Consider the following 8,231-nt stretch of genomic DNA (forward strand, 5'->3'; position numbering starts at 1 on the left):
GACAGACCAGTTAGTACCTGGTGGATATAACTAGATCCTATCTCAGCTGTGCCTAGACTGCAGAGAGTAGTTGGCTTTACCTGCAGAAAGTAGTTGGCTTTACCTGCAGAGAGTAGTCGGTGTTACTTGCAGAGAGTAGTCGACATCACCTGTAGAGAGTAGTCCGTGTTACCTGTAGAAAGTAGTCCGTGTTACCTGTAGAGAGTAGTCGACAACACCTGCAGAGAGTAGTCGACAACACCTGAAGAGAGTAGTCAGTGTTACCTGTAGAGAGTAGTCGGGGCCACCTACAGAGAGAAGTCGGTGTTTCGTGCAGAGCAAAGGCGGGGCTACTTGTAGAGAGATGGCAGAGAAAAGTCGACTTCACATTCCTAAAAAATAAAATGTCACCTGAAGAACGAAGTCGACGTCACCTGCAGGAAGAAGTCTTCTATTTTTTATCTGCAGAGAGAACTTAAGATCATTAACACAGAACGTTCGATATCAGCAGCAACCAGCAGAGAAATCTATGTCCTTGCAGAATGTACTCGACATCACCTGCACACAGAAGCTGATTACATCTGCGATTAGAAGGCGATGCCACCTCAGAAGATTTAGACTTTGGCAACTGAAGACAAGATTTTACCATCACTTGCAATAGAAGACAAGTCAATGTGAGCGGTAAAGATCATGTCATCTGCAAAGAAACAAAACTCGTTATTCAGAGAGAGAGAGAGAGAGAGAGAGAGAGAGAGAGACTAAATGTAAAAGAGATGAAGGAACGTAATGTTACCTGGATATTTTGTCGTCTGTTTCCCCTGCCGTGATATGTCCAGGTCACCTGCGAATAGATTTCCCGTCACTCGCAGAAAGAGGCCGACGTCACGTGTAGAGAGAGTCGACGTCCCATTCGCAATGAAATGGACATCATTTGCATCGGGAAATCAGTTTCACCTTCAAAAGAAGTCGATGTTTCCAGCAAGCAGAAGTCGATACCACCTTCAGGGAAGAAGTGGATGATGCCTGCAATTTTTATGACGTGACACATGTTAGGAAAATGAAGTAGAAGTAACCTGAAAAGTGAGATAAATTGGTAACATAGTGACAGATATACAGATAAATAAAGATATCTATATCTATCAATATCTATTTATCTATCTATCCATCTATCTATCTATCTATCTATCTATCTATCTAGAGAGAGAGAGAGAGAGAGAGAGAGAGAGCAAGTCGTCGTTAGTAAAATGAAAGTAGTTAACATTACCTAAGTATATGGAAGTCTGCGTCACCTCCATCATGATAATCGATCTTTCCTGATAAATAAATTAAATATTACAAGGTCCTACCTAAACTGTTTTCAGACAGACCAGTTATTACCTGATGGACATAACTAGATCCTATCCCAGCTGTGCCTAGACAGACCAGTTTTTACCTGGTGGACATAACTAGATCCTATCTCAGGTGTGCCTAGACAGACCAGTTATTACCTGGTGGACATAACAAGATCCTATCTCAGCTGTGCCTAGACAGACCAGTTATTACCTGGTGGACATAACTAGATCCTACCCCAGCTGTGCCTAGACAGACCAGTTATTACCTGGTGGACATACAGTAACTGGATCCTATCTCAGCTGTACGAACGTAACAGAGATTCTTTGAAAAAATTTCCTGGCAGTTGTCCTGAGGTCTTTCTTTCCTTGATTTTATATCCCTGGTTCTTATTGCCCCGGGGGATTTCTAGCACCTGGGTTCTTCTTCCCTCTGATATCTTATTACCTTCGGGGTCTTATACCCCGGAAGACTTCTTTCACCCAGGGTCAGAGGAGCGCGTGCCCTCTCTCTACTCCTCCAACTCCTAATGATTCATTGAAGTTGTTGTTGGTGGTGGTTTTTAGTTTCCTGTTCTTTGAGGGAATCGGGCCCAGGTAATTGCTCAGTCAGTGGCGGAATGTCGGAGGTAAAGGAGGAAGTAGTCTGACTAATATACTGTAGGATAGCTGCTTCACTTGGGAAGGAGCTTGCTGATTTTTGAATGCAGCATTCGTTGTAGGGAGTCACGTCTTTCTTCCAGTAAACACGGATGATTGTGTCTACTAGGCAATGAAGTTCGTCGTCGCAGAGGTAGTGGTCTTGCAGGGCGTCCAGTTGGTGGTCGGTGAGGGAAAAGATGTAAGCACTGGTCTTGGTGTCCATTGGTGGTATCATGGTGGAGATGTGGTGCAAGGCGTCGGCAGGGTCTTGTTGGCGCTGTTCTGGTGCTGGTGGCAATGAAGAGGTGGTGGCAGGTACTGGTTTCTTCTTCTTTCTCTTCTTTCGTGATGGTGAAGCAGCAGGTGACTGTGAAGCTAGAGGAGAGGCAGGACACTCTTCAATCTCGATTATTCCAGTGGTGATAGGGCAAGGGGGTGCTGGTTATCTCGTGGCAGAGGTGGTGGTGGAGAGAGCAGAGGAGGCGGCAGATCCGGGATGACAACATTGACTGCCTCTTCAAGGATGGAAAACGAGGCAGTTAGTTGTGGTGGAGCAGCAGAGAGATTAATATGGTGAGGGCTGTCCGGTCTTCTTGTACAACTGCATTCGCATATTGTCTGCATGCAATTTTGTGGGCCTGGGTGGTATTATCCTCATCAGCTGCACATCAACGTGGATGTTTGCATCGATCTGGGGCGGGGGTAGATCCCTCCACTTGGCTGCCAGAAGAGCCGGTGACAGAGGCAGCTTCTGGCCCCTTACTCCCTCTTCTGATAGTACACTCCACTCTCTCCCCCTCCACCAAGGACTTTCCAACCTTCCTGAGGTTTGGCTTTTCGCAGAGAGTAGTCAGCGTCACCTGCAGAGAGTAGTCGGCGTCACCTCCAGAGAGTAGTCAGCGTCACCCTGCAGAGAGTAGACAGCGTCACCTGCAGAGATAAGGCAGTGTCACTTGTAGAGAGAAGGTAGACAAAAGTCGACTTTCCATTCCGATAAAATGAGATGTCACCTGCAGAGAAAAGTCGAAGTCACCTGCAGGAAGAAGTGTATGATGCTGAATTTGCAGACAGAACTGAACATCACATAGAAAGTGATGTCGATATCATCAGAGACCACCAGAGAGAAATCTACGTCACTTGCAGAAAGTACTCGACATCACATGCACACAGAAGCTGATTACATCTGCGATTAGAATGTGATGCCATCACAGCAAATTTAGACTTTGGCAAATGAAGACAAGAATTTCCCATCACTTAAAATGGAAGAGAGTCGATGTGAGAGGTAAAGATCATGTCATCTGCAAAGAAACAAAACTCGATATTGAGAGAGAGAGAGAGAGAGAGAGAGAGAGAGAGAGAGAGAGAGAGAGAGAGAGAGATACACCCAACGTTAAAGAAAAGAAAGAAGGCAGCCTTACCTGGATCCTCTTCAACCTTACCTGGAATTATTACGTCGGGGTCGCCTGCCGTGATACGTCGAGGTCACCTGCAAATAGAAGTTGCCGTCTCCCGCCAAAAGAGGCCGACGTCACTTGTTGATAGAGTCGACTTTCACTACGGACTGAAGTGGACATCAGTTGCACAGAGAAATCAGCGTCACCTACAAAAAGAAGTCAATGTTCCGAGCAGGAAGAAGTGACACCACCTTCAAAGAAGTGTGTGTTGCCGTCAGGATCAATGACGCCTACAAGGAAAGTGAGTTGAAGTGACCTGAAAAGAGAGAAAACTTGACATAGTGAAAGATATATAGATAAATACACACACACACACACACACACACACACACACACACACACACACACACACACACACACACACAGATTTAACGGTAACGGAAAGATGGAAGGAAACATTACCTGATAATGTTGACGTCGATGTCACCTGCCGTGATATGTCGAGGTGAACAGCAAATAGAATTTCCCGTCTCGTATACAAACCGGCTGACGTCACGTGTAGAGACAGCCAAACTGCACTACTGCATGAAGTGGAAATCACTTGCATAGAGAAGTCAGCGTCACCTGCAGAAAGAAGTGGACATTCCTTGCAGGAAGAAGGTCACACCGCCTCTTGACAGCTGTTAACGTTACCTGCTTAGAGGAGTTTGTGTTACTTGTAAATGATGCCGGCGCCACCAGGAGAGAAGCCGACGTCACGTGCAAAGAGATGTCGACGTGTCGTTTAGAGAGAAGGTGACGTTTCCTGCAGACAGAAGTGGACGTCACCTGCAGAGAGAACCGACGATATATGAAGTGAGAACCCGACGTCATCCGCAGAGAGTAGTTGACGTCCATTGTAGAGAGAAGCCGATGGCATAACCTGGCCTGAAGCTGTACCACTTGACCTTCCCCGAGGTGGTGGTGGGTGGGGAAGGAGTAGTGGGGGGTGTGGAGGATGTGTGGGTGCCTGTGGTGGGCCTGGCAGGCTGGGAAGGACATGTTGCTCTGGCTGCTGCTCCACCCGAACTGCTCGTGGAAGCTTCGGCCAGGCCTTATATAGCTTTGGCAGACTAACTACCACCCGCCAGAAAATGGAACTAAACACCGCCCGGATACACATCAACTATGCACCTAAAAACCGCCCGAAAGCCATGAATCTCTGCCAAAAATCCAACAATGAAGAAAATGTGTCATGGAAAATACTGCTATGAATATGTTACCACTAAATTAACAGCAACAACAACAACAACAATTTAATAATAATAATAATAATAATAATAATAATAATAATAATAATAATAATAACAATAATAAAAATAATAATAACAATAATATTCCATCCATCCATCCATCCATCCTCCAATCCTACGTTGCCCCATGAGGAGCGTAGGAGCCCGGGGCTAGGCAATTGGTCCTGACACTTAAGATAAGAGAGACCAACCTCACTCATCCCTGAGTGGCATTACGTGAGCAATAAACCCCAACCATACCTTGGATATAAACCTTCACCGGCTCAATCCGATTGGAGCACAATAATTACCCACTAAACCACCAGGTGCCAAAATTTGGTTATCCTATATGGTTGCCACCCAGCGTACTAAATAGTTTCCTGGTGTACAGGAAACCATTTGACTTGTCACTCAGTGTAGTCACCCATAGGCAGAAGGAAGAGGAAAGAATGAAGGAATGAAAGACAGAAGAAAGAGTGTAAAGTCACCCGTAGGCAGAAGGACGAGGAAAGTATGAAGGAAAGAAAGATAGAAGAAGATGGAAGGAAAGAAGGATGGATGAGAGGACAGGGCACACACCCGAGAGCAGCACTACATTGAGTGAGTGGATGGTGAGCGCCCCCACCTACCACAAAATAATAATAATAATAATATAAAAAATAGCCTAGTACCAATAATAATAATAATACCAAAAATAGCCTAGTACCAATAATAATAATAATAAAACAAAAAATAGCCTAGTACCAATAAAAAAAGGTATAATAATACTAATGATGACGATCAAAATAGTGATGATGATAGTGATCACAGTAATCCCTCAGAAAAGAGCTCGACCTTTCCCGCAGAAAGAAGCCGACGTACCTGCAGAGAGTAGTTGGCTTTACCTGCAGAGAGTAGTTGGCTTTACCTGCGGAGAGTAGTTGGCTTTACCTGCAGTGAGTAGTCGGTGTTACTTGCAGAGAGTAGTCGACATCACCTGCAGCGAGTAGTCGGTGTTACCTGAAGAGAGTAGTCAGTGTTACCTGTAGAGAGTAGTCGGGGCCACCTACAGAGAGAAGTCGGTGTTTCGTGCAGAGCAAAGGCGGGGCTACTTGTAGAGAGATGGCAGAGAAAAGTCCACTTCACATTCCTAAAAAATAAAATGTCACCTGAAGAACGAAGTCGACGTCACCTGCAGGAAGAAGTCTTCTATTTTTTATCTGCAGAGAGAACTTAAGATCATTAACACAGAACGTTCGATATCAGCAGTAACCAGCAGAGAAGTCTATGTCCTTGCAGAATGTACTCGACATCACCTGCACACACAAGCTGATTACATCTGCGATTAGAAGGCGATGCCACCTCAGAAGATTTAGTCCTTGGCAACTGAAGACAAGATTTTACCATCACTTGCAATGGAAGACAAGTCGATGTGAGCGGTAAAGATCATGTCATCTGCAAAGAAACAAAACTCGATATTCAGAGAGAGAGAGAGAGAGAGAGAGAGAGAGAGAGAGAGAGAGACTAAATGTAAAAGAAATGAAGGAATAAACTCTTACCTGGATACTTTGTCGTCGGTTTCCCCTGCCGTGATATGTCCAGGTCACCTGCAAATAGATTTCCCGTTACTCGCAGAAAGAGGCCGACGTCACGTGTAGAGAGAGTCGACGTCCCATTCGCAATGAAATGGACATCACTTGCATCGGGAAATCAGTTTCACCTTCAAAAAAAAGTCGATGTTTCCAGCAAGCAGAAGTCGATACCACCTTCAGGGAAGAAGTGGATGATGCCTGCAATTTTTATGACGTGACACATGTTAGGAAAATGAAGTAGAAGTAACCTGAAAAGTGAGATTAGTTGAAAACATAGTGACAGATATAGATAAATAAACATATCTATATCTATCTATCTATTTATCTAGAGAGAGAGAGAGAGAGAGCAAGTCGTCGTTAGTAAAATGAAAGTAGTTAACATTACCTAAGTATATGGAAGTCTGCGTCACCTCCATCATGAAAATCGATCTTTCCTGATAAAAAAAAAATATATTACAAGGTCCTACCTAAACTGTTTTTAGGCAGACCAGTTATTACCTGGTGGACATAACTAGATCCTATTCCAGCTGTGCCTAGATAGACCAGTTATTATCTGGTGGACATAACTAGATCCTATCTCACCTGTGTCTAGACAGACCAGTTATTACCTGGTGGACATAACTAGATCCTATCTCAGCTGTGCCTAGACAGACCAGTTATTACCTGGTGGACATAAGTAGATCCTATCTCAGCTGTGCCTAGACACACCAGTTATTACCTGGTGGACATAACTAGATCCTATCCCAGCTGTGCCTAGACAGACCAGTTATTACCTGGTGGACATAACTAGATCCTATTTCAGCTGTGCCTAGACAGACCAGTTATTACCTGGTGGACATAACTAGATCCTATCTCAGCTGTGCCTAGACAGACCAGTTATTACCTGGTGGACATAACTAGATCCTATCTCAGCTGTGCCTAGACAGACCAGTTATTACCTGGTGGACACAACTAGATCCTATCTCAGCTGTGCCTAGACAGACCAGTTATTACCTGGTGGACATAACTAGATCCTATCTCAGCTGTGCCTAGACAGACCAGTTATTACCTGGTGGACATAACTAGATCCTATCTCAGCTGTGCCTAGACAGACCAGTTATTACCTGGTGGACACAACTAGATCCTATCTCAGCTGTGCCTAGACAGACCAGTTATTACCTGGTGGACATAACTAGATCCTATCTCAGCTGTGCCTAGACAGACCAGTTATTACCTGGTGGACATAACTAGATCCTATCTCAGCTGTGCCTAGACAGACCAGTTATTACTTGGTGGACATAACTAGATCCTATCTCAGCTGTGCCTAGACAGACCAGTTATTACCTGGTGGACATAACTAGATCCTATCTCAGCTGTGCCTGGACAGACCAGTTATTACCTGGTGGACATAACTAGATCCTATCTCAGCTGTGCCTAGACAGACCAGTTATTACCTGGTGGACATAACTAGATCCTATCTCAGCTGTGCCTAGACAGACCAGTTATTACCTGGTGGACATAACTAGATCCTATCTCAGCTGTAGGGACTTACCAGGGATTCTCAGAAAATTTTTCCTGATAGTTTTCCTGAGGTCTTTTATTTCCGGGTTTTAGGCTATTTCCCCGGGTCTTCTTGCCCCGGGGATATCTTGTTCCTGGCTCTTCTTGCTCTTGGGGTCTTCTTCCTTTTGAAAGGGCAGGGGTGACCACGTTGACTGCCTCTTCAGGGATGCAGATCGAGGCAGGTTGTTGTGGTGGAGCAGCACAGGGATTAATATGGTGAGGGCCTCCCGGTCTTCTAGTACAACTGGAACTGCAGATGGTATGCATGCAGTTTTGCCGCCTTTGTGGTATTATCCTCATCAGCTGCTCATCAACGTGGATGTTTGCGTCGATCTGGGGCGGGGTAGATCCCTCCACTTGGCTGACAGAATGGCCGGTGACAGAGGCAGCTTCTGGCCCCTTACTCCCTCTTCTGATAGTACACTCCACTCTCTCCGCCTCCACCAAGGACTTTCCAACCCTCCTGAGGTTTGGCTTTTTGATGGCGGTGCAGTGGACAAAATG

This window comes from Coenobita brevimanus, chromosome 109, assembly GCF_032717465.1.
Source record: "Coenobita brevimanus isolate Jiangsu-jjx chromosome 109, ASM3271746v2, whole genome shotgun sequence".
Taxonomy (NCBI): domain Eukaryota; kingdom Metazoa; phylum Arthropoda; class Malacostraca; order Decapoda; family Coenobitidae; genus Coenobita; species Coenobita brevimanus.